Source organism: Lampetra fluviatilis, chromosome 11, assembly GCF_964198595.1.
Source record: "Lampetra fluviatilis chromosome 11, kcLamFluv1.1, whole genome shotgun sequence".
In the NCBI taxonomy this organism is placed as follows: Eukaryota; Metazoa; Chordata; class Hyperoartia; order Petromyzontiformes; family Petromyzontidae; genus Lampetra; species Lampetra fluviatilis.
The window spans coordinates 3,692,591-3,720,227 of record NC_136285.1 but is presented as its reverse complement, the minus strand read 5'-3'; the positions used below and the strand labels follow the sequence as shown (position 1 = coordinate 3,720,227).

General features: G+C 54.3%; 1 protein-coding gene across 2 annotated transcripts in view; it reads right to left on the bottom strand.

The window, feature by feature from the left end:
• LOC144934736 (dynein axonemal heavy chain 3-like) overlaps window positions 1–4,710 on the bottom strand; it is an 864,594-nt gene extending 859,884 nt beyond the window's left edge. Inside the window, exon 1 of one of the 2 annotated variants that reach the window (XM_078860821.1) lies at window positions 4,671–4,710. The gene's annotated coding sequence lies outside the window, so the exon portion shown is untranslated. The remainder of the gene's footprint in view (window positions 1–4,670) is intronic. The other variant, XM_078860816.1, reaches the window with a different exon arrangement.
• Window positions 4,711–27,637: the final 22,927 nt, after the last annotated feature.

The window sequence follows — 27,637 nt, the reverse complement described above, 5'->3', positions numbered from 1 at the left end:
CCCAGGTGGCTATGTCACGATGCGTAGTGCATTCTGGGGGTAGCTCCATGTTCAGTCTATGTAGCCCAGTGCATGGAGGGAAATGTGAAATCGGCAATTTGTGGCAAGTGTCCTGTAGCTGCGATTTGGGAGGTACATCGGCAGTTTTTTTTGGTCACAAATTGCATTTGTTTTGCTGATAGTTTATTCTTTTAAAAACATCCACTTATTTTTGGTAAAGGGTATTTTATTGTAACTAATCAATTTTGTGTTTTTTTCGTTTATTAAAGGCTCTAGTCCAAGATTCAAGTGCGTCTTGCAATATACAACATTACATATATATAATAACTTCCGGTCCTATGCCAATCCACTGAATAGATGAAGAAATGTTCACACCGTGTGTGTTTCAGGGGTTGTGTGACTATACTTCATCGTGTGTGTTTCATGGGTTGTGTGACCATACTTCACCGTCTTGGTCAGTGTGGGATTAAAAAATGCGGCTGGGGAGAGAGGCGGAGCTGGATACGAGACCGGTTCAGACATCACTCGCCAATTATGTGAGCCGGGGCCAGGAATCCAACTCAGGCTGCCGTATTCACAGTGCAGTGCGCTCACCACTGCGCCACCACTCCCCCACGATGTATATGCAAAAGGCATCTACGGTGTAATCAGAATCAGCACGTTAAGATGCCTCTCTCTCTGGTACCTCTATGCAGACACCCTCAACACCCCCCTCCCAAAAAAACATTCCACTTGGAAGATTCCAATTGTGAGGCGTTGGCTGCGATTATCAGGCCTATCAATTTGTGGAATGCGCCACCCTTTTTTTACACAGAGTTTTGTTGTATGTCATCCGCGAGCTGTTGGGAAAAAAGCCGGACCGCTGTAAATAAACATTACGGCTATTGGGAGGCAGAGCCATGGAGAGGCGATAAAAAAAAGAAACGGGGAGGGCTGCCAGGCGATACAATTTTACAAGCCCCCATCTGATCGGCCGCCTTTCTAACGAAGCCCTCGCCACGTGTTTGACCTCTGAGTGAATGCGATCTCTCCGTCATGGCCCGTCCTTTAGTGTCGCATCAAGCCCCACACAGAGAGAGGTGGCACACGGAACTGCTTCCCCCAGGACGCTGCTTGCGTGCATCGCCAGCACGCAGAGAGAGAGAGACCACGACGGTCCATCAGTGAATCTCCTCCACCACGACAAATCCTCACGCAACGTCTCTCTCCGCCGCAGTGACACAGTCGCTGTGCGCGGAACAACACAGCGGTTAGCCCGGCGCACCCGAGTTCGATTCCCACTCACGGCATGACACCGGGGATGATTAATTGAACCGGTCCTGGGCCTCACCTGGGTAGACTCGGCCTAAAAATGAGTACCTGGTGCGGTGTGTAAGCATCGCCACTGGGGAGACAAAGGCGGCCGGGTGTGGTTGCTGGCCACCCACCCACCACCTCGCGTGCTGTTCCAGCCTTCATAGGTGCTCGCTAACAGCACTTGCCCCAGGCAATCGTCGTCTTTGTAACAGCGCACGACTCATCAATGCCAGCCGTACGCAAGCGTGAGGTGCGTGCACTCTTGAATCCGCATGATCCTACTACGAGTGTGCGCCACCCACCCCAACCCAATATTATTCACGCGCTGCTGGGGAGGAGATGCGAAGGCGTCGCGAAAGCCGTGACGAGTCGGCCTCCTTCGGTGCAAAATGCGTACGAACATCTCTGCCAATTAAAAAGAGAACGATGGAAATAAATTTGAACACTGTGGCAATACCCACCCCCGCCCCGCTCGATGTAAGACTGCTCATGCCGTGCCGGTTGTTGGGGCCGTTTGACCATACCTCACCAGGCTGGTTGGATGGACAGGGGGGTGCGGACCGATTCAGATATCATTCGCCACTGCTGTGAACTGTGCCTGGGAAATGAACTCGGGTCACCGGGTACATTGCGCGGTGCGATAACCAGAAGGCTCACTACTCCACGCACGGTCCTCTCCGTCCGACGTGAAAATAATGTCATTGTTATTTAAGTGAAGGAGCAATGAAAACATTGGTTGTCCTCAGATTCTTGATTGAGACTGGAGGAATCCGATGAGCTATGCAGCTCTTTGTTCACAGATGTCCAGTCGTCCCTATGGAGAAGTGGCCATAACATGGTGAATGTGGAATTTCCACCGCTGGCTCCAGTGCTGCGCGTTGAAAAGGATGGCCACTCCGATGCTCGATGAAGCAGGGAGACACTTTGGGCACGATCCACATCCTGCCAGGACATCTCTGGGCAGAAGCGAGACCATGCCCCGCCTGCGTTACCCGGCCACTGAAGGTCGCCACAAACCACCCCAACGTAAGTAGCAGAAGCCAATCGAGTGCCACACAATCCCGCGTGCCGGGGGTGGAGTCGGCTGACAAGCCCAGCGGCGAGACATCAGAGCCAAGTCCACACGTGGACCGCTCACGGTGAGTGCAGAAAAACATCGGCGGAGCGACGCTCGCGATGGCTTGCGCAGGCGGCTGGGTTTGTGCAGCCAACCCAGTCCCTGGTGGCCCACGCTGGTGGCACCGATGAAGGTGCAGTGGTGCTGGGGGCAAGAACACTTCGTGCGGGAGGGGGGGGGGTGGAGGAGAACCCCAGCTGTGAGCTACAGGGACTTGGCACAGGCACCAGTGTAGAGTCCCCAGCTGTGAGCTACAGGGACTTGGCACAGGCACCGGTGTAGAGTCCCCAGCTGTGAGCTACAGGGACTTGGCACCATCACGAACTTCCACCGTCAGACTGGAAGTTCGTTGGCGGTAGAAATCGTCGGCTATACAGAGCCGTTAGACACTGGTTCCCACCGAACACAGCCACAAATGATGACCTCATCAGCAGGATGTGTAACCAAGATCCCTTTGATGTTCTTTAAATAAGAAAACAATATCAGCGTAGCGGTCTGTGTGTGTGTTTATAATCCAGTGGGGATCGGTAGAGCGCGCTCCGCTACGAACCCGGCGGCCCGAGTTCGATTCCCGCTCACGGCCAACACCAGTGACGATTATCTGAACCGGTCCTGGGCCTCCCCTAAGTCGACTCAGCCTCAAATTAGTACCTGGTGCGGTGTGTAAACATCGCCACTGGGGAGACAAAGGCGGTCGGGCGTGGTGCTGGCTACTCACCCCCTCGTGTACCTTTCTGGCCTTCATAGGTGCTCGCTAACAGCACTTGCCCCTTAGTATGTTACAGCTATACGGGGAATCTTTGTTCTTGTTGTTTTTTTCACAATCCAGCAGGCTGGATGTCGGATTAGTGGATCTTGCGCAGATAAAACTTCCGTGAGCCACCCCACCCACTCGTGTGGCAGTGAGACGACTGTGGGAGACCGTTCAGGTTTCTGCAACAATAAAAGTTGTCTTTTCCTCTTCAACGCATGAGCTAACTCCAGGCACAGCCGTGTCCTTCCGAGTGTAAGAATTCTTCTTCAGAAATTGGTCAACTATCACAAAGTAGACCCCTACTTTGGGATAGATTGAGACCTGCTTAGGCTCTCCTAGTTTTGTAAATAATGTATTGTATTTTATTGGCGACTTTGACGCACTCGCACTGTCTCTAACAGACGGAGTGTGGAATCACAATTGGAATAGGGAACGGATGCAGGTCAGACGCCTCTCATTGACTCGTAAAAAAAAATAGTCGGTGGCGCTGGGGCAGGATACATTTGGGGAAGGGATGCCGAGGAAAAAGCAGCGAAAGGAGAAAGCGACTGAATGCCCGAAAACCGTGGAGACGGAGCAATGTATGTTGAACTTCTTTCGCTCCGTACGCAACCGTCCGTGCTAATCGGCGGTGCAGGGGGGGGGGGGGACAACAAACTGAAACACAAAAGGCAGTTCTAAAGAGATGTGTTTTAGAATCTGGAATGAAGTGCATATCTCCAGTGGCTTCCTAATGTCGGAAGGAAGAGCGTTCCAGACGGCCGCAGATGCGCGTCTGAAAGCGCGCGATGCGGTGCCCGCCTTTGTTCGATGCCCAGCCCAAGCCTAAAGCCGCTGCTGCTGCGAGTTCATCGCGTGATGATGGTTGATGCTCCTTGACGACAAAGAAGCAATGACATCGGTGCAGGTGCAAGAACGAGGCAGGTTGAGACATTGGCAGGACCGTTCGGGATGACGCCAGCAGGCAGAGAGAGTGGCCTTCATCCAGCAGTGGCTAGATAATGGCTGATGTTGTCAACGGTGACAATTCAATTGAAGGAGGGTTTTGTGTGTTATTAGGTTGCATCAAATTGTTTTACATGTGACACATATACTTGCAAAAATAAAGGTACAAAAAATACATAAATATTGATCTCCCATGCAAATTTACATCATAATACGATATTTGCTTTGTGGTAGCGGTGATATGCCCACAGAGTAAGAAATTAAAGGCATATAATTACGAGCTGAAGTCACAGCATTTTAATTTGGATAATTGAAGCTGCCGGTCCCCCTCTGCGAAGGTTTACATTCGTGTTAATTCACTTACCTTCTGCTCTCTCTCCCTCTCTCTCGTTTCCTCCCAATTGCATTCCAATTCCTCGTCTTTCTGTTGCTGTTGTTGCTTTTTCGTGACACGGGAGACAATTCAACTCAGGGCTTTCTGCGGAGAGCAGTGCACCACGTTGTGTCAGAGGCACGGAAGCCGAGAGCAGATCGACGCATAACTTTAGAATCTCTTACCCGCACGCGGATCACGACCTCCCATCCGCTCTGCAGAGACTGTTCGGCCACTCGGCACATGTGAAGCAAACTGGATTCATTTGAGGCTAAATATCATCATGGGCGGGGGTGGGGGGGTGGGGGCCCACGATGGGTGTGGTAGTGGAATTCCAGGGGCTGTGGCAACGATGCCGTGGGAAGGTTACGGCGCAGCCCTGCAAATGTCTTGCTCACGCGACTACCGGCAAGAGGGCCTCCGTTAGAGGGAGTTCCAGAGAGAGCCCCTTTAGAGTGTATTTAGCCTACTCTTCCACGCCGATTGGGTGTGGTGTATGTTTAACTTCTTTCGCACCGTACGTAGCCAACCATGCTAATCGGAGGCAGGACAACAAACTAAACCCAAAAAGGCAGCTCTCAAGAAATGGGGTTTCAATCGAGATTTGAAAGTGCATAGCTCCAGTGGCTTCCTAATGTCGGAAGGAAGAGCGTTCGAGACGGCCGCAAAAAGCGCATCTGAATGCGTGCGATGCAGTAGGCTTCCTTGTTCGCATGGCTATCCAGATGCCGCTTTGAGGATGACCGGAGTTCGTGTGATGGTTTATGCTCCTTGACAGGATCAGCAAGGTATTGTGGTTTATTTGTGGAAAGCACTTCGTGTGTAATGAGCGTGATCTTACAACGTATTCGTTCGGCAACTGGAAGCCAATGCAGCTCGGCGAGCACCGGACGGACACGGTCGGATCTTGCAGTACCCGCCACGACCACGTGCCAGACAATTCGATACACGCTGTAGCTTGACAATGTGTTTTTTTTGCCAGACGTCCTGTAAAGTAATGACTTGCAATAATCGAGCCTTGTCGAGAAACTACGCTGCACGCCACCGTGCTGGCTATGTCACGATTCAATAGCGGTCGAGTGTGTCGTAGAGCCACGAGATGTGTGAAAATTGCGGGACGTGACGATAGTTTGCACGTGGAGCTCAAACGAGATCTTTCGGTGGAGCGGGTATAGTGCCGAGGCTGTTAGGACGAGGAGAAGACTGGCATCCAGGAGTCTGCGACCGCAACGCCTGGGTCCTCCCACGCTGCCTGTAGCGAAGGCCCCCTCCGCCTACAGCGGCGTGAACAGCCAAATAAAAGCATTCGCCGGATTGCACCCCCCTCGCTTTTTGGGTGGCAGAGAGGAGGGACGGCGAATCGAACCGCGTGGTGACATCGACCGCCGCGCGGTTTGCACATTCGCCTGTGCCAATCGGTGCATTCGTTCGTGAAAAGCCCCCCCCCACCCCCCCGAGTTGCAGCCGGCAATCGACGACGCTTCGGCGGGTTTTATCGGTTTACCCGGTCGTCGTTTAAACAACCCGAGGTTGAACCCAGGGGGTGCAGCGGTGCAGGCTGAGTGTTCTGATGCTGCCCTAGGCGCCCTGAACCACCAAGCCACCTACTTTTAATATTTAATATTTTTTCCCACGGTGATTTTTTGACACCGGGGGAATGTGAGCTGACACTTTGCCTTGCGTGTGTTGTGCTGTTAGTGCCCCCCCCCCCACGCTGTCGTGTTACCACCGCGCCCGGCGCATCACACGTGTGGGTAGTTTTAATTGAATTTAGACCGTAATGTGTATAAACACATGCATTAGTAATGAGTACAATCGATGAATAAATAATTGTCGGGATCATAAAAAAGACTGATGCATTAATATATAATACCCTGGATGAATAAATAACTAATAGGAATAGTAAACGTATAAACATTGGCATGTGAGCTGTATGTGTCGACGATATACTTGCAGTACATATGTAATAATCTTTCCAGAGACGGCTTCGGAATCGGTCCTTTTATTTCCACTCCACAATACACTTTGCTCACTCACTCTCCGTTGCTGGCAGACAACGGAGAGAGGACAGACCACGCACTAAGTCCCCACCGCGCACGTGGCAACCCCAGCCCCCGTCCGCGCGTGACCCTGCTCTCGTTAGTTCCAGTCTGCTCACGATCGTTCCCCTCCACTCGCTCTTAATCCCTTCGTCACGTGGTTCCCCCAGCCAATCGTACATGGACAGCTTCGACCATTCTCGATGGTTCCCTGTCAATCCCGGGACCACGCCCCTCATCCGGCTCCCCATTGGCTGGGGCCCCGAATGGCTAGGCCAATCACTCCTGATGACCTGTCGTGATGACGCATGGGCCATGGTCCCTATCTCAACCCTTATTGGCTACAAGCAGGACCGGCAAGCCAATCCCCACGTGAACCCTCTATGGCTGTTATTACATCACCCCCCCCCCGGTGAAAAAATTTAGCCGTCTCGGCTGGGAAAAGGGTGAAGAACCAATTCCGCAACATCTTATTAGGGCACCAAGGTGCGTTTAACAATTTGAGGGTGAACCGGCGTTCCCGCGCCTAACAACATTTAAAACAGTCACCCATAATAATAAAAAAAATAAAAAAACCACAACATACATTAGGGCGCCCCTGCAGCGCGGTAACGACAGGGAATGAGCGAAACGATCAAACGTTAACGAAACGGAAGAGATTTCGACCGCGTACGCGACGCGGGACCCTCTCCGCTCCCAGCGCAAGGTCGCTTTGCTTCCGGATGGACAGGAGGTGGCAGGCTCGAAGAAGAAGTCGGTTGTTGGTGCTTGGTCACGTCCAGGGCGGGCCCCGTTGGAGGGGGGGCAGCGGGGGCTTCCCCAGCCCTCAGAACCTGTTCATCTGCAGGAGGCACAACACAATCCCCCCTGGGATCAACGGGCGTGTCCAGCAGCGTAGTCGGCCCAGCAGAACCCGGCAGGTCAGCTATTGGGGATGAAGGACCGACACGCGCATCAACATAGGGTTTAAGTCGCGAGGAATGAACATACCACCGACGTTTGCCGTATTGAACGCGGATACTTTGCGAGTTCCGAACGTCTACGAGCGTCACAGGCCCCCGCCATGGCCTGTGCAGTTTAGGGGATGTGCCCGCTGGTACCTGGGGGCAGTGGAGCCACGCCAGGTCTCCCACTGACCAAGGCATGCGAGTATGCGATCGACGTGCGTACCGTTCGTTCCTTGCCTGAGCACGGGCCGTCGCACACCGGGCAGCCTCTTGCGCTTCCGTTACTCGTTCAAGCGAGTCACGCACGTGGTCAGGCAGGGAGCGGGACGGTTGTTTACTCGGCGTACCCAGTTGCACATCGATGGGTGGAACATTTTCACGGCCATACATCAAAAAAAACGGTGAGTATCCCGTGGATGTGTGCGGAACCATGCGGTATGCCGCCAAAACGCCTGGTATGTGCAAGTCCCAATCGGTTTGCTTTTCACTGACCGTGTGACAAAGCATAGCGGAAAGGGTACGATTGAATCGTTCCACCATACCATCTGTTTGTGGATGGTATGGGGAGGTGCGAACTTTCTTTGTACCTAGCGCGTCACAAACTTCCCTAAGCAATTTAGAAGAGAAATTCCGGCCTTGATCTGTGAGCAGCCTTTCAGGTGCCCCCTTGTCCATGACATACCCGTTCAAGAAAGCGTCGGTGATGGACGCTGCCGTTTGGTCGGGCAGAGGCCAGGCCATCGGCCATCGAGAAAAATATTCCACCCCGACCAGAAGGTATTTATTGCCCCTAGCCGACGGGGGAAACGGCCCCAGAATGTCGAGAGCCACTAATTCGTTAATACGGGACACTTCAATGGAACGCAACGGTGGTACATAGCGGCTCCGAGGCGGCTTCCTTTTCGCACAGTCATGGCACGAGCGGACAAAATCATTGATGTCCGCCGTCATACCGGCCCAGAAAAAATCCTTTTGCATCGCGGCCACAGTCTTTTGGACGCCAAGGTGCATCAACTTATCAGCGTGCAGAGCACGGAGCAGGTCGTAGCGCAGCGAAGTAGGCACCACCAAGCGTGGTCGGTCAGACACCCCGTTGGTACACATTAGCAATCCCGACTTACCCCGGAACATCTGCCACTTCCAGCCCGCCAATTGCGATTTCTGTTTCCCAACCAATTTACGTAGTGGAGACAGCGAGGCATCGGCCTCCTGCTCGCGCAACCAGACCGCGTGCGGCAGCCGTAAGGTGTCATCGGTGTCCACCGACACCTGCTGGTCCTCCTCTTTCGCTTTCGCCCCTGCGTCGTCCTCATTCGCTATCGCCCCCATAACCGGGCAGGGCGACGTGGGCGGTGCGGCGCAGCGGTGCGTGCCCGTCAGGCAAGTGCACGGAGGAACGGGCGGCAGCCTCGAGAGCGCATCAGCGTTCGCATGACGGGCTCCCTTTCGGTACGTTATATCGAAGGAAAATTCCTGTAACGATTCCAACCACCGGGCCAATTGGCCTGACGGCTGATCCAATTTGAGGGAATATTGCAAAGCCGCATGATCAGTGCGGACCAGGAATTTCCGTCCATACAGGTACGGTCGGTACAATCGAACAAAATGGACAATTGCCAAAAGTTCCCACCTTGTCACGCAATATCGCGTTTCCGCAGGGGACAGAACCCTGCTGCCATACGCCACCACTCTCTCAACCCCATCCTTACGTTGCGACAAAACGGCCCCAATGCCGATATCACTAGCATCCGTATCAAGGATGAACGGCTGTGAAAAATCTGGGTAATCTAACGTAGGCGCCGTGGCGAGGTGGTCCCGAAGTGCCATAAAGGAACTTTCTTCCTCCGCCCCCCATTTAAACCTTTGATTTTTGCCAGTCAGAACGTGTAATGGTTTTGCCAACGTCGCAAAGTTCTTAACGAAGCGGCGATAATAGGAAGCGAATCCAATAAACCGCCGAACATCACCCACTGAGGTGGGTGTGGGCCACTCACGTACACACTTGGTTTTCAGAGGGTCAGTGGATACGCCGTCCGAACTGACAATATGACCCAGATAACGGACGGAGTGTTGCAGGAGGTGGCATTTCTTCGGTTTAAACTTAAGGTCAGCGGCCCGCATTCTTTGAAAAACTGTCTCAAGGCGTTGGAGGTGTTCCTCGAACGTGCGGCTAAAGACAATTATATCGTCTAGATATATGAGGCACGTTTCCCACTGCAGTCCCGCCAACACCAACTCCATGAGCCGCTGAAACGTGGCCGGAGCCGCGTTCAGGCCCATCGGCAACCGATTAAATTCAAAGAGGCCTTGCGGCGTGCGGAATGCCGTTTTGGGTTTTGACTCGTCATCGAGGGGAAGCTGCCAGAAGCCCGAGGACAGGTCAAGGGTGGAAAAGAATTTAGCACCCGATAAAGCATCCAATGAGTCATCCATCCTCGGTAAGGGGTACGCGTCCGCTACCGAGATTTTGTTCAACCGGCGGAAATCAACGCAAAACCTCGTACCACCATCCTTTTTCTTAACCAAAACGACGGGCGCGCCGCAAGGACTGTTGGATGGCGAGATAATATCCGCCGCCAGCAATTCATCTACCGCCCCACGCACGTGTTCCCTTTCCGCCGGGCTCATGCGGTGAGGGTGCATACAGACAGGTGGCGATGCACCGGTTTCAATATGGTGCGACAAAAGCGATGTGCGTCCGAGGTCCAAATCATTCCTGCTGAACACATCAGCGTACTGCAGCAACAGCGAACGCAAGGCGTTCCCATGTTCATTTGACAAGGAAGAATTCTCTCCGCATAAATCCGCGATCCAGCGTTCTTGTGAACGATCATGCGGAGACCCATCAGCAGGCATCCGAGCGCGCGGCGGTTTTTCACAAGAGGCGAAATCGGTAGTGGCGTGAGCCAGCACCGATCCCTCCGGAACAACAACGCGATCAGGTCCCCCATTCAAGACCTGTATGAAAGGTGCCTGACCTGGGCGCACAATCGTTTGTGCCACCGCCAAAGAAAAGGATTTCGATACGGAATTCGATGGGGATAACAGCACGCCTTTCGCACCCCTTCCCATTTGAAGCGGTTTTCGGTAACGTAGCGGAATGAGCATTTGCGCTCCCGATGGAACTTCCACCGTGGCCGCAACTACAGCAGTAACTGCGTTACCTGTAGGCGCCTTGGCCAGCAGGGAAGGCAGGAACGCCATTCTACGACCCCCCGGCATTTCCAAACAGTCCTGGTCGACCCGTATTCGCAACGGCATCCGGCGCAAGAAATCCGTCCCCAACAAGCATGGAACAGCTAGCGAGCGAGAAATTAACACAGGTCCTGCGGCGGTAATATTTCCGATAGTGATGCGCACATCCACCTGTCCGCAGATACCCATGCTCCCCCCATTGGCGGCAACACACGCATCATTAACCTTGCGTATTCTCGACGCAGGAATGGACAACAAATGAAAAATTACATCCGAAATGATGGTAGCCGATGCGCCAGTGTCCACCAAGATACGGACGTCAACGCCGTCGATGGTACCACGTACCGTCGACGAGCCCGACGCCGCAGCCACAATCCTGCGAGCCAATTTCTTCCACTGTGTAGCAGAGCGTGTCAATGGAGCAGGAGAAGTAAAATCGGCCTTAGGAGTGTAAGAATGAGTGCGAGTGGTTGAGTGATGTGACATGACCTGCCGGGTGTCCGATTTGTGCCGACTCGCCCGAGGTTGTTGCTGTTCCGCGGCAGGTAGAGGAGATGGATGTCCCCTTGGCGGAGGAGGCGACAGCAGAGGTCGGCAGCGGCAGTCACGGGCGAAGTGGCCCCGTCTGCCGCACTTAAAACACGCGGCCGACGTCGGCCGGTGGTCGGACGACCCGGCCCTCGCACGCGGTCGGGCCGTGTAGTCGTCCCGCTGGTCACGCAGCCGCCGGCCCGGAATCCTACGCGGGACAGCAGCAGCCAGCATGTCGTCGTCGCCCGAGTCGTCGGAGCAGTGGACAACCAGTCGCGGAGACCACCCCAGAGGCGGCCCGTCGATCTCGGGTTTCCCCGTCCACGCCGCCATCTGGTCCCACCGCTTGAGATTAAACTTAGCGTCCGGCGGCCGCGTGGTAGCAGGCGCGCCCAAAATGGCGGCCGACGACTCCGGCGCAGCCGCCCCACCCAAGACGACGGCGTCCTCCCGCGTGGCAGGAGCAATGGCGGGTCCCGCTTCTATAGCAGGACCCCTTCCCGCGGCGTCCAGCTGATCGGCGATCTGGCGACCCACGGCTGGTGAGGACGCCACCGCGGTCACCAGGCTTAGCACGACTCAATCTGCTCCGCCATCAGCCGCCATTCGTCTCTCGGTCCTGCGGTGGTCGCATCTTCCCGCGGTCGACGCTGAGAGGCGTCGAGGCGAGCGTCGTCAGTCGGCGGCACCAGGGCTGTAGCTCCCAACAGCTCATCTTCCTCCGTCTCGGCCTCTTCCTTCGACAGAGGCACGGGCAGGTTCTTTTTTCTGAGGTGTTTAGACATCTTGACGATCGTCCAAACAGTCGCAGAATTACTTCTGACACCAGTGTAATAATCTTTCCAGAGACGGCTTCGGAATCGGTCCTTTTATTTCCACTCCACAATACACTTTGCTCACTCACTCTCCGTTGCTGGCAGACAACGGAGAGAGGACAGACCACGCACTAAGTCCCCACCGCGCACGTGGTAACCCCAGCCCCCGTCCGCGCGTGACCCTGCTCTCGTTAGTTCCAGTCTGCTCACGATCGTTCCCCTCCACTCGCTCTTAATCCCTTCGTCACGTGGTTCCCCCAGCCAATCGTACATGTGAAGTATTGGAAAATGACGGCAGGAAACTCCTTGACGGGAACACACTTCTTTTATTAAATCTTGACTTGTAACAATACAACGCGTGGCCTCTCTTCTTCACAATGCGCTTCTCTTGACTCTGGATTCTGTGCTGCCGGCTCTCTGTGCCTCGTGTAGACTCCGCGCCTCGGCTACACTCCTCTCTCGCCTCGTGTAGACTCTGCGCCTCTGCTACACTCTCCACTCGCCTCGTGTAGACTTTGCATCTCTCTCTCTGGCTACACCGTATGCATACTCGGCTCGTGTAGACCTTCCTCTCTCGCTGGCTACACCGTATGCATACTCGGCTCGTGTAGACCGTTCTCTCTCGCTGGCTACACACTATACATTACTCTGCTCGTGTAGACCGTTCTCTCTCGCTGGCTACACACTATACATTACTCAGCTCGTGTAGACCGTTCTCTCTCGCTGGCTACACACTATACATTACTCAGCTCGTGTAGACCGTTCTCTCTCGCTGGCTACACACTATACATTACTCAGCTCGTGTAGACCGTTCTCTCTCGCTGGCTACACACTTATACCTTACTCTCCTCTACTCTCCATTACTCTCCTCTCCGGGCTCTATCTCTGCACCTTCGTCTTCATTCTTAGATGGTTCCACTTCTCTCCTGCTCCTCTGTGCATCACCTTATATACCCCTTCTTCCCGGGAGACGGAGCGGATGCGGACCTCAACGTCGGCACCGCTCCTCAGTTACCCAATCCCCACGCGCTATCCCTACGATCCGGTTCCGCTCAGCGCGTGTTTCCACTCCCCGACCAATCACACCGCGCTGCTACCCGATCACTCCCTCTGGGCGCGTCACCGGCACACAGCCAATCAGCAGCACTACCCCCACCCGCGCACTGACGCCTGCTCCTCCCCGTCAGCGCGCGTCACCACACACACACCCGTACATACGCGCTGGCACACGACATATACACCCAGCGCGTATCACCACTACATCACCCCCTCCCACATAGCTCGCAGCCGGCCCGGCTGCTAACAACAACCAACCGCGACGATAAAACGACAACCAACAAAAAAAAACCCCGTAACCCCCCGAGTGTGCCCCGTAACATAACACAACAACAACAACAACAAGAATAACTATGTACAGATTGACAATGAACCCGAAAAGTCAACAATAACACGATACGAGCAAATTCGAAACGAACGCGCCCCACGTCCCTGCGACTACACGCAGTGACGAGGCGCTCCAACTGCCCCGACTCCTCACGAGGCAGGTCATGCAAAGTAGCACGACCTGGCGCGAGTCCGTCTGGCTGGTCCATCGTATGGGGCGGGACACTGACGACCGTCCAGCGGTTCCGGCTGCTCCAGACGGCGCGGAACGGGCCTGAAAGGGCCGGCCCCGCCGCGGAGATCCGGCCGCCGGTGATCGGCAGCTGTCAGTTCCGAGACACCTGGGAGCAGATCAGGCGAAAATACGTCTGGATCAGGCAGAGACATTTCCCCCTCTGGGTCGCCGGTCACGTCACACGCCCGGCCATCACGACACAAGGGGAGGCCATATGGAGGCGAGAACGGTTTCAGTCGGGAGGGGTGAACGTACCACCGGCGCTTTCCCCACTTTATCTGAACGCACTGGGGCCGTGCAACGCGCACGACCTCCACGGGTCCCCTCCACGGTCTCAACAATTTAGGCGACGTAGCCAAGGGTGCCTGAGGGCAATGCAGCCAGGCCCTGTCACCTGGTTTCCATTCGTGCATGGACACCTTCCGTGCCCGCAACCGTTCATTCGCAATTTGGCGAGCCCGCGAATTAAGCCGCGCGGCCTCCCTCGCCTCTGTCAGCTTGTGAATATTAAACTTAATATGTTCTGCCAAATTAGAATTAGTTCGTGGAGCGGACAGGCCAAGTTGCGTTTCTATTGGCGGGTCAGCTTCCCGACCGTACATCAAATAGAATGGGGAAAACCCCGTAGCTGCATGGGGGGCCATTCTATACGCGGCAAGGACTCCCGGGACCTGCAGGTCCCAATCTACATGTGCCTCGCACACCTGCTGGCACAGCATGGAAGTCAAGGTTTTGTGGAGTCTCTCCACCATCCCGTCAGTCTGCGGGTGGTACGGGGAGGTACGCACCTTCTTGGTACCCAACAGATCGCACACCTCTTCCAACAATTTACTCGAAAATTTTTTACCTTGGTCGGTCAGCAGGCGTTCGGGAGCCCCCTTGTCCAGGACATAGCCCTGGACGAAGGCATCCGTCACAGCCGCTGCCGACTGGTTAGCGAGAGGCCACGCCATAGGCCATCGGGTAAAGTATTCGACCCCCACTAACAAATATTTATTCCCTCTCGGCGTGACTGGGAAGGGCCCCAAAATATCGAGTGCAACGAGCTCGTTGGTACGCGAGACCTGAATAGATTGCAGCGGTGGATTAGCTGCCACGGCCGGTGGTTTACGCCTGGCGCACTCAACGCACCCCTTCAGAATATGCACCACATCACTTCCCATTCCCGGCCAGTAATAGTCACGCTGAAGCAGGGCAAGCGTCTTGTTAACTCCCAAGTGCAAGAGGCGTTCGTGTGCCGCCAAGACAACCCTCCCCCTCACAGCGGAAGGCACCATGAGTGCGTTCCGCCGGGACAAACTGTCCCATTTCAATAACACGCCCCGCTCAAGTACATAGGAGCCGGTACGCTCCTGGTCCCCCTCGGGACCCCCAACCTTGCGGCGCAATGCTAGCAGCGAGCTGTCCGCCATCTGGAGGCGGCCCCATTCGCTGAGCGACAGCGAGAGCAGCGAGTCCCGACCCTGAGAGGCAGTGGAATCATCCCCGATCGGTGCGCCCGCTGTCGCAGCCAGTGCCCCCATCTCCCCCGCAAGCGTCGGTTTACAGCGCGCCGATCCCGACAAACACGCGCATTCATCACAAGGCAACAACCGCGACAAGCAATCGGCATTCGTGTGTCGCAACCCCTTACGGTACGTAGTCGTAACTGATAGTCCTGGAGGACTTCCAACCAACGCGACAACTGGCCCGAGGGCTGGGCGACCCTCAATGAATACTGTAGCGCCGCGTGGTCCGTTCTGACTGTAAAGTGACGACCATAAAGATATGGCCTAAACTGCTGCACAAAAAAAACAATGGCAAGCAGCTCGCGACGGGTGACACAGTAGCGCTGCTCCGCCGGAGACAACACCCTACTACCGTAGGCGACAACTCTTTCGACACCCCCAACGACTTGGGATAGCACCCCCCCAATGCCCGTGTTGCTAGCATCCGTGTCCAGCAAAAAGGGACTGGCAAAATCGGGATAACACAAGGGTGGGGCACCCACCAAGGCGTCCCGGAGGGAGCGAAACGCGGCCTCCTCCTCCGGTCCCCATTTGAACTTCACTCCCTTCGCCGTTTGAGCGTGCAAGGGTTTTGCAATAGTGGCGAAGTGCTCAACGAACCGCCGATAATAAGAAGCAAACCCGATGAAACTACGCACGTCGGAAACGGACGTAGGTGTCGGCCACGAACCGACACAATCCGTCTTCGCGGGATCGGTGGAGATCCCCGAAGAATCGACAATGTGACCCAAGTATCTAACGGACCTACGAAGGAGGTGACATTTGGCCGGTTTAAATTTCAACTTAGCCGATCGCATTCGCAAGAACACCCCTCTCAATCGCCGGAGGTGTTCCTCAAACGTTTTACTGAAAACAATGACATCGTCCATATAAATCAAGCATGTATCCCACTGCAAGCCCGACAAAACCAGCTCCATAAGTCGCTGAAACGTCGCTGGAGAGGAGTGAAGTCCCATGGGTAACCGGTTAAACTGGAACAGCCCCCCTGGAGTCCGAAATGCTGTCTTAGGTTTCGACTCTTCGTCGAGCGGCAACTGCCAAAACCCCGATAACAAATCAAGAGTCGAAAAATATCGCGCACCAGACAATGCATCGAGGGACTCATCCATCCTGGGGAGCGGATACGCGTCAGCCACAGAGATCTTATTCAGGCGACGGAAATCAACGCAGAATCGCAGGGACCCGTCCTGCTTCTTAACCAGCACAATAGGCGCTCCCCACGGGCTAGAGGAGGGCGAAATAATATCGGCTTCTAGCATATCGTTAACAGCCGACTGAACATGTTCCTTCTCCACGGGACTCAGTCGGAAGGGATTTAGCCTGACCGGCGCCGCATCGCCCGTTTCAATGTGATGGTGCAACAAATCCGTGCACCCAATGTCATACTTATGTTTACTGAATACATCAGAAAATTCAATGAGCAACTCGCGCAGCGCACCCAACTGTGCCGCCGACAAATCGTCCGAGGCGGCACATAACGAATGGACCCACTCAAGGTCTTCCCTTGGCTCAACGTTCCGCGCGGGGCTCGAGCCCACCTGCGCAACCAACCCATCATCCCCAGGGACCTGCGCCGCGTGAGCCAGCACGGTGCCCTGCGGAATGACAGCTGGTCGCGACCCCGCGTTCAAAACCATCACAAACGGATCCCTGTCAGCCCGCACCAAAGTGTGAGCCACCGATAAATCAAGACCCCCGACAGCCTTGTTAGAAGGACCCAAAAGCATACTCTGTCCCGAAGCCTCCCTCACCCATGGTTTCCGCAACCGGAGGGGAATCAACATCTGTGAACCCGGGGGCACTTGCACTGTCTGCGTCGCCACCGCTTGTATCGTAGCGCACGCCGTCCGAATGTCAGTAGGGCCCGTCAAAAATGAAATCCGGCGACCCGATGGCAGTTCAATGCATCGTTGATCGATAAGAATTTTAATGGGCATTTTAGCCAAAAAGTCAGTGCCCAAAAGACACGGAACTGCCAAAGAAGACGAAACGAAAACGGGTCCCGACAATTTGATATCTCCAATGCAAATGGACGCCCTAACCTGACCGATAATGCCCAATGATCCCCCATTAGCGGCGTAAAATGGCACATCCACTGGAAGCAGCGGACGACATTGGACCGGAAGAATATTATAAATGAGGTCCGATATAATAGTTGCCGATGCCCCCGTGTCCACTAACACCCTAATCTCAACCCCATCAATAGATCCCGTAACAACGGACGAACCCGCCGAAGCAGCCACAATTCTATGCCCCAATTCCGCCCATTCAATGTCTCCCTGGTCCCGGCCGAACCCCCCTCGCCGAACCGAATCCCCGAACCTTAACCGGCCCTCCTCCGCCGCAACGCGGCATCCCATGTGTGCCGAATAAACAGGCCGAGCGTGTGAGGTGCCGCGACTTGCCGGGGATTGTAGAGATGACTTGGGCTCTCGGTCGTCGTCCAGCCGAGCTCCCATGGCGCGCTGCCGCGGAGCGCGGCACCCGGACGCCACGTGGCCCCGGAGGCCGCAGTTATAGCACGTGACGAGGGTCGGAGTAGATCTTGGTTGCTCCGACTTTCGGCCCGATCGCAGAGGCGACCGGGCCCCCGGCCTCCAGTCCCCTGGTCGTCCCGTGGCGAACGCCTCCTCTCGTGGGCTGACGACTTGGGGTTCGGCGACCACCAAACCCGGGGCTGCGACGACAGCAGCGTTGCAACCAACGCCTTGCTTCCGTTGCAGGGCCTCGTGCGCTTGAATACTCGTGGCGACTCTCAAAGAAGAAATATCAATCTCGTCAGCTGTGTTGATAGGGACCCCCAGGTCCTGCGCCAACTTGAGCAGCTGCTCCAAAACCATCGCGTCTTGGCCCTCCTCGTCCATCCGAGGGAACGCAGCATCAGCAAGAGCCAGCAACGCCGTGCGATAGGCCAGCGCGGTCTCCGTGGCCGCTTTCCGTCTTGCGTAGAACTGATGGCGGCACGTAGAGGGAGGCCCGTAGACCCTGGCCAACAAACCCAGTGCATCCTTCAGCGTGGAGCGGTCCGACTTCCGTGCAGCCCTGAAGGCCGCGAGCGCATCGTCGTCCAGCATGGCGGGCAATGCCCGCAGCGCCGTAGCATCGGACCACGCTGACATCTCTTGATGCGCCAAAAACCTTCGCTGAAATTGGCCCCAGTCTCCGCCTTCCGCCTTGAAGGCTGACAACGTGGGCAGGCGCTGCTGAAAAATGAAGTCATCCGCCTCGTGGTTCCTCTCCGCCTGTCCGTCGGTGTCTAAGATGGCGGCTCCAGCAGCAGACGTAAGATGGCGGACCCCCTCGCGCGCTGATGACGTCGATGCGCGCGCTTGGGAACCCACCACCACGTGGCGCTCGCCGTTCCCGCCAAAGGTAGGCCCAGGCGCAATGGCGGGAATCCCCCATTCGTTTTGGCGGGACACTGCGGGGCGACCTTGTAAAATGTCCCCCACCGTCCCCGCTCCTCCCGACGAGCTGATCTCCGCCAAGATGGACGCGGCGGCGAGCAGCAGCTCCGCCAGTCGGGAGTGCGCCTCACGAAGCCCGGCGTCTGTCCCCGGTCGCTCGGCCGGCGCCGTCGACGGACCCTGCAGCGTGGGCAAGTCCTCTTCCTCACCCCCCGCCACCAGCGGCCCCGAGTCGTCCAGGTCTTCCTCGCGGTCAATCCCGTGGGTCCTACGGGTCTTCCTCGTCTCCATACTTGGAAGCCCGTTTCACTTCTGACGCCAGATGAAGTATTGGAAAATGACGGCAGGAAACTCCTTGACGGGAACACACTTCTTTTATTAAATCTTGACTTGTAACAATACAACGCGTGGCCTCTCTTCTTCACAATGCGCTTCTCTTGACTCTGGATTCTGTGCTGCCGGCTCTCTGTGCCTCGTGTAGACTCCGCGCCTCGGCTACACTCCTCTCTCGCCTCGTGTAGACTCTGCGCCTCTGCTACACTCTCCACTCGCCTCGTGTAGACTTTGCATCTCTCTCTCTGGCTACACCGTATGCATACTCGGCTCGTGTAGACCTTCCTCTCTCGCTGGCTACACCGTATGCATACTCGGCTCGTGTAGACCGTTCTCTCTCGCTGGCTACACACTATACATTACTCTGCTCGTGTAGACCGTTCTCTCTCGCTGGCTACACACTATACATTACTCAGCTCGTGTAGACCGTTCTCTCTCGCTGGCTACACACTATACATTACTCAGCTCGTGTAGACCGTTCTCTCTCGCTGGCTACACACTATACATTACTCAGCTCGTGTAGACCGTTCTCTCTCGCTGGCTACACACTTATACCTTACTCTCCTCTACTCTCCATTACTCTCCTCTCCGGGCTCTATCTCTGCACCTTCGTCTTCATTCTTAGATGGTTCCACTTCTCTCCTGCTCCTCTGTGCATCACCTTATATACCCCTTCTTCCCGGGAGACGGAGCGGATGCGGACCTCAACGTCGGCACCGCTCCTCAGTTACCCAATCCCCACGCGCTATCCCTACGATCCGGTTCCGCTCAGCGCGTGTTTCCACTCCCCGACCAATCACACCGCGCTGCTACCCGATCACTCCCTCTGGGCGCGTCACCGGCACACAGCCAATCAGCAGCACTACCCCCACCCGCGCACTGACGCCTGCTCCTCCCCGTCAGCGCGCGTCACCACACACACACCCGTACATACGCGCTGGCACACGACATATACACCCAGCGCGTATCACCACTACACATGGACAGCTTCGACCATTCTCGATGGTTCCCTGTCAATCCCGGGACCACGCCCCTCATCCGGCTCCCCATTGGCTGGGGCCCCGAATGGCTAGGCCAATCACTCCTGATGACCTGTCGTGATGACGCATGGGCCATGGTCCCTATCTCAACCCTTATTGGCTACAAGCAGGACCGGCAAGCCAATCCCCACGTGACCCCTCTATGGCTGTTATTACACATACACCCAGTGCTATGATAGCCACGTGGGGCAGTCAAAACGACTTGAGCATTGCATGTAATCGATAAGTCCTCGAGGAGTCCGATCCAAGTGAAAGCATTTCCCCTGCAGAATTCGCCACGACAGCTGACCAGTCCCTCCATAGGACGAGACCGAGGCTGAGTGTCCCGCAAAGTTATCCCCATTTTATCTCACACTCATGTGCATGATGTTACTGTCGACCCTTGACCAAGATGTGAATCCCCAAGTTCCTGTTTTACCCAATGCATGTTTTATACATTCTGGCCAGGTGCAATTTTACTCCGGAAAGCCTCACCGAGTCTCAAGACTCTCTTTCAGGAGGGTCCTGCCACGTGTCGTCCAAAGTGAGTAATTTGCAGGTGCTGCGCTGTTGTGGGTTTTTTTTCAGCAGTGGCATTGGTGGCCAACACCTGTTAACATTGCATCGTATTAGTAGCGAGGGGAGGAAGGTAAAAAACCCGGAGGAAATCCATCGAGTACCGGGGAAAAATATATAAATGCAACGCTGAAAAGGCACCCAAGATGAGAATCGAGCTCAGGGGACTTCTCGTGTTACCACCGTGCCACCCCATACAGTGAGGGAAAAAAGTATTTGATCCCCTGCTGATTTTGTACGTTTTCCCACTGACAAAGAAATAATCAGTCTATAATTTTAATGGTAGGTTTATTTGAACAGTGAGAGACAGAATAACAACAAACAAATCCAGAAAAACGCATGTCAAAAATGTTATAAATTGATTTGCATTTTAATGAGGGAAATAAGTATTTGACCCCTCTGCAAAACATGACTTAGTACTTGGTGGCAAAACCCTTGTTGGCAATCACAGAGGTCAGACGATTCTTGTAGTTGGCCACCAGTTTTGCACACATCTCAGGAGGGATTTTGTCCCACTCCTCTTTGCAGATCTTCTCCAAGTCATTAAGGTTTCGAGGCTGATGTTTGGCAACTCGAACCTTTAGCTCCCTCCACAGATTTTCTATAGGATTAAGGTCTGGAGACTGGCTAGGCCACTCCAGGACCTTAATGTGCTTCTTCTTGAGCCACTCCTTTGTTGCCTTGGCCGTGTGTTTTGGGTCATTGTCATGCTGGAATACCCATCCACGACCCATTTTCAATGCCCTGGCTGAGGGAAGGAGGTTCTCACCCAAGATTTGACGGTACATGGCCCCCGTCCATCGTCCCTTTGATGCGGTGAAGTTGTCCTGTCCCCTTAGCAGCAAAACACCCCCAAAGCATAATGTTTCCACCTCCATGTTTGACAGTGGGGATGGTGTTCTTGGGGTCATAGGCAGCATTCCTCCTCCACCAAACACGGCGAGTTGAGTTGATGCCAAAGAGCTCCATTTTGGTCTCATCTGACCACAACACTTTCACCCAGTTGTCCTCTGAATCATTCAGATGTTCATTGGCAAACTTCAGACGGGCATGTATATGTGCTTTCTTGAGCAGGGGGACCTTGCGGGCGCTGCAGGATTTCAGTCCTTCACGGCGTAGTGTGTTACCAACTGTTTTCTTGGTGACTATGGTCCCAGCTGCCTTGAGATCATTGACAAGATCCTCCCGTGTAGTTCTGGGCTGATTCCTCACTATTCTCATGATCATTGCAACTCCACCAGGTGAGATCTTGAATGGAGCCCCAGGCCGAGGGAGATTGACAGTTCTTTTGTGTTTCTTCTATTTGCGAATAATCGCACCAACTGTTGTCACCTTCTCACCAAGCTGCTTGGCGATGGTCTTGTAGCCCATTCCAGCCTTGTGTAGGTCTACAATCTTGTACCTGACATCCTTGGAGAGCTCTTTGGTCTTGGCCATGGTGGAGAGTTTGGAATCTGATTGATTGATTGCTTCTGTGAACAGGTGTCTTTTATACAGGTAACAAGCTGAGATTAGGAGCACACTCTTAAAGGGAGTGCTCCTAATCTCAGCTCGTTACCTGTATAAAAGACCCCTGGGAGCCAGAAATCTTTCTGATTGAGAGGGGGTCAAATACTTATTTCCCTCATTAAAATGCAAATCAATTTATAACATTTTTGACATGCGTTTTTCTGTCTCTCACTGTTCAAATAAACCTACCATTAAAATTATAGACTGATCATTTCTTTGTCAGTGGGCAAACGTACAAAATCAGCAGGGGATCAAAAACTTTTTTCCCTCACTGTAACATGACGATAATTGGGGGGGGGGGATGGGTTTATTGGCCTGTTATTGCAATTGATGAATCTTACATTATGCTCCGTATAAGTGTTGTACGCTCGTGATAAAATGTTGATATCGGCGAACAATTCCCAAAAAAACGCTTCTCGCTCACCTTTGGCCGTCCATGCTTCAATGTGGGAGACATTTCCCTACGCGAGTGTGTGGCTGTGTAGAAGAAGCGTGCACTTGATGCGTCTTCGTGCTTTCTCACAAGGCTGTGTGGCACTTTGTTTGGGGAGGGGGGTGGAATTGACAACCATCCTGTTTAGGGAGGAAGGCAACAAGATGTCTATTGATGACGAGCGCTAAACAAATAACGTGATCACGAGGGGCGAGTCGTTTCCTTTGCATCGCTTTCCCAGCAGAGCGCCGGGGAGGGCTCCCAGGATCTCGGGCGCTCAGAACCTTCCCCTCCTCTCCCTCGGCCCGCGAGAAAAACACTTGAACGTGACGTCTCCTCCTCGCTGGGAACATTTCGGGGAGGAGAAAAAAAACCTCACGCACAAGGTGGTGCAAGGAGAAGAACGAGGAGGAGGAGTGGTCACGAGTGGCCCAGCTGTGTCAACACGGCCAGGGATCGCCCACCACGCGCGCGCTGCCGATACGCATAAAATCGGACGCAACCGAAAATGTAAAGCGACCCCAAATTCCCCCCTCCACCACTCTCTCTTTTGCATTCACTTTGAAGCAACGGCGCATGCTAATTTAATCGGGATCAAAGCCCTCGCTCTTTGTAATCCTTTGGGGGGGGGGGCGGGGACGGGGGGAGGAACGCAGTTGGGAATCTTGTCTCGGTCACGATCAAAGGTTAGAAACCTTCTGTTTTAAATCGCGACAAATAATGCAAATCCTTTGATTCGTTTCTCCCTTTGTTTCAGAGCCCCCACCCCTCCCGGAAAGGTGGCGATTATTTCCGCACGCTCCCAATGTGCACGCCGACAAAAGGCCGGAGTGGGGCGTGGGGGGTTAGCGGCGCACACAGACACACACACAAACACACACACAGACACAACAACAACCGCCATTCGCCACTAAGTGGCGGTGACGTCACCACGACGCTTGTGCCAGGCTATGTGCACGTTGAGGCTGCGTAAAGTGTCGAACGCCCGCTAGCAGGAGGTCACGGGGCAGACCAAAGTGCCACGGGTCGACTGACTGAGATGACTGAGATGACTACTGACTGATGCACCACCTGTGCCCCCTACTGTGCAAACCTGACGTGTTGTGAGCGTCGCTCCTCCCCCCTCCGCTGTTGCTGGAGGGCGACTGCCTCCAACTGCTCAGTAGCAGCGTGCCGGCGTACTTCACGAGCCTTCTCCAAAGAGGCCGATCTTGACACCGCTGGTACCAGTCATCGGCAAGTCCACTCAGCTCCACATCCTCCTGTACCACATCACTCCATCTCTTCTCTAGCCCGTACTGCGCCTGTTTAGCCCCCTCGATCCGGCTGAACAAAAGCTGTTTAGGCATGCGGTGGCTGGGCATGCGGGCTACATGACCCAGCCAACGCAGCCTTGCCTGCCGAAGGAGCTCACCTATGGGACTTTGTCCACATCTTTCAAAGATATGTGAGCTCCTCACACAATCCAGCCTGGTTAAACCCAGGATGGATCGTAGGCAGACCAGCCTAAATGTTTCTAACCGGCGAAAATGTTCCATTAGGGGGGTCCACGTTTCGTAAGCGTAGAGAAGGGAGGGAATAACCGTGGCCGAGATGACCTGAAGCTTCGTGCTGAGCAACAGACCAGGTAGCTTCCACACAGCGTTATGCAACTGATGAAAAGATAATGCTGCTCGACTGATTCGGAGTGAGACCTCTGCTGTCAAACCGGAGCCGGTAATGAGCACACTGCCCAGGTATGAGAAACTCTCCACTCTCTCAACAATTGCCCTATCACCAATTGGGAGTTGAGGGAGTGGAGTGTCCGATGGTACAAATACCCAGGCAGGTGCTTAGTTTTGGTGGGGCTGATGGTAAGTCCCCACCTCTTGGTGGCAAGCTCCAGGTTCAGCAGCAGCACCTCCAACTCCTCCTCTGAGTGAGCAGCAATTACCAGATCAACGGTAAACATAACATGGTTGAGCAATAGGGAGCCATCCCTTGACCGCACCCGGGCATCGATCAGCCTCCCATTGTATCTGTGAAGTATTGGAAATGACGGCAGGAAACTCCTTGACGGGTAACACACTTTTTATAAAATCTTGACTTGTCACGATACAACGTGTGGTCTCTATTCTTCGGACTACTGTCACGATACAACGTGTGACCTCTATTCCTCTGACTGCACACTTCACTTAGCTCGTGTAGACTCTATGCCTCTGGCTACACTCTTCACTTAGCTCGTGTAGACTCTATGCCTCTGGCTACACTCTTCACTTAGCTCGTGTAGACTCTATGCCTCTGGCTACACTCTTCACTTAGCTCGTGTAGACTCTATGCCTCTGGCTACACACGCATCACTCGTCTCGTGTAGACCCTATGCCTCTGGCTACACACGCATCACTCGTCTCGTGTAGACCCTATGCCTCTGGCTACACACACTGCATGCTCACACTGCATGCTCACCCTACACTCCGCCTCTGGGTTACACAGAGTCCCGGTCCCCACAGGACAGCGGGACTGGGTACCACAGGGCCCTATCTCTTCCTCTCTGTCTTCAGTCTTCGCTGGTTACACTCTCCCTGTACGCCTGTGTGCATCACCTTATATAGTCCCTCCTCACGGGAGACGGAGCGGATGCGGACCTCGACGTGAGCATCGCTCCTTAGCTAACCAATCACGACGCGCTATCTCTACGATCCGTTTTCCCCCAGCGCGTGTTTCCACTCGTCAACCAATCACGCCGCGCTGCCACCCGATCACTCCCTCTCAAGCGCGTCACCGGCACACAGCCAATCACTACGCGCTGGCACCCGATCCCTACCCCAGCGCGTATCACCACTACATCTGTACTAGATAGAAATTCCTCCGGTACAGCTATTGAAGGCTTCACGAATTATGTGGTCGAAATAGATGTTAAATAATGTGGGAGCCAGAGGACATCCTTGTCGCACACCAAAGTGAACAGGGAATGGCTCCGACTCCCGGCCACGTAATGTTACTTGGGCCCTCTCGCCATAATGAAGGTCCTTTATTGAACGTGAACAGAGGGTCAGGGACTCCGAAAGCATGAAAAACAACCCAGAGCCCAGACCTACTGATGGTATCATAAGCCTTGACCAGGTCAATAAAGCAGAGATGTAGGTGTTGTTGGAATTCCCTACACCTCTGCTGTAGCAGATGGACAGAGAATATGGCATCTGTGCAGGACTGCCCCTTCCTGAAACCACATTGGGGCTCCGCAAGCCTCTCCTCAGCGTGCCTGGCAAGGCGATGTTGAATAATCCTTGCCAGGACCTTTCCCGGCACACAGAGGAGTGAGATGCCCCGATAGTTGTTACAGTCTGTGTGGTCCCCCTTCTTAAAGAGGGGGACCACAGGGCTTCCTTCCAATCCTAGAGAACCCGTCCAGTGGTCCAGACTGTTGTTATGATGTCATCTAGGGCAGTCTGTGCACAAATGCTACCCTCCCTCAGCATTTCACTTGGGAGATCATCTCTGGCCGGTGCCTTTCCTGGTCTCAGGCTCTGGATTGTCTTCAGTACTTCCTCAACAGATGGCAACACAACCAGCCACTCACAGGGGGTGACTTCTTCTTGCAATATTTGAGGCACCGCAGCCTCAGCAGGGTCATCCCCACTTTGACCCACGATGTTTTCAAGGCTGAGGGATTTCCCCTCTCCAGGACCTCACACAAATGCTCAGCAAATCTGCAAACCTGTTCCTGGAAGTCGGAGATTGGATCACCATTCTTCCCCCTAATAATGGTAATATGTGTAGTGCTGCAGGTTACTTTTTTGATGGAGTTAAAGAGCGATTTGTGATCACGGGCCATTGAGGCAGACTCCATCTCCTCAGCAACCCGTCACCACCAACCATCCTTGCAGTGCCTCATGGCTCTCCGAACCTCCGAGCGAAGGCTGCGGTAAACCTCCTCATTCTCTGACGTAGGATGCTGTAGACGATGAGAGTGGGCCTGTCGCTTTTTCTCAGCCACCATGAACACCTCCTCTGTCAGCCAGGGTCTTTGGGGAGGTCTGGACCGTGTACCCAAATCAGCCATTGCAGATGCATGAGCCACGGTCCTAAACCTCGCCCATTTCCCCTCGCCATCAGGAGGAGTGGGGGGCGATGCCTACTCCAGCCACAAGCGATGATGAAATTCTCGCTTGCAACTTTTATCAGCTAGCTGAGACTATGCCACTAAGGGTTTAAATGGGGTCCTGGGTGTATGCACCACTGGAGTGGAAGAAGAGCAGGCGCATCTTACAGATGAGAAGTCGATGGTCAGTGGGCAGATCAGCTCCACGGTAGGTTCTGGTGTTAAGGATATGGGCCCGTATCCTCTGTTCCGTCACTACGTAGTCCAGCAGATGTTCTTGCTTGAACCCGGCATGCATCCATAATGTTCGTGTGAATGCACCAATGCCGGAACAGCGTGTTGGTAATTACAAGCCCATGGCCTGCACAAATATCTAGCAGCCTCCTGCCGTTGTTATTGAGCTGATCTGGCCCATACCTTCCAATCACTCCAGACCAGGTGCCAGCATCATTACCAACTCGGGCATTGAAGTCACCCAACAAGATGACATTTTCCAGATGGGCCACTTTAGCTAGCACCTGTGACAGAAGGTCATAGAAGGCATCTGACTCATCGGCGACCACCTGCCCTGCTGGGAACCCCCAAGCCCAGGTGAGGTAACGGGGTAAAAGTGCAGCCCCGCCAAAAAGAGTTCCCACTGGGCTAGGTATTTTGGCCTACTCTTCCACGTTGGGTAGACGGCTTGAAATAAGTGTGGGAGTACCCACACTCTACCCCCACCACGGGCACGACCTGCCCATCGACTTTGAGTGGATCCATACGTGCTGCTGTTTGGAAGGAGAGAGACCGGGCATAATAAAGAAACTTGCGCCGTTGTTTCGACCGCCGCACCCGGAGAGGTGGGATGGACCAAATCCAATTTCTCCACCCCCCTCACCGTCTCTCTTGCCTCGATGCCCCAAGCGCAAGGTGCTCGCTCGATGTGCCCGGGATCTAAGCAACGGATTCGAGCTCATTCGGACCCAACCGTGAATAAGGTCACCCAAAGAGACACATCTCCTCCCATGCTCTCTCGGTTAAGATAACTCAATCGAAAATGGAGGATATTTCTCGGTCGGTTATTTCGGCTTACACAAGGCAAGAAATGTAACGCGTCTGAAAGGACATCAACCGAGGAGAGGGAGCGATGAAATCTATTTGA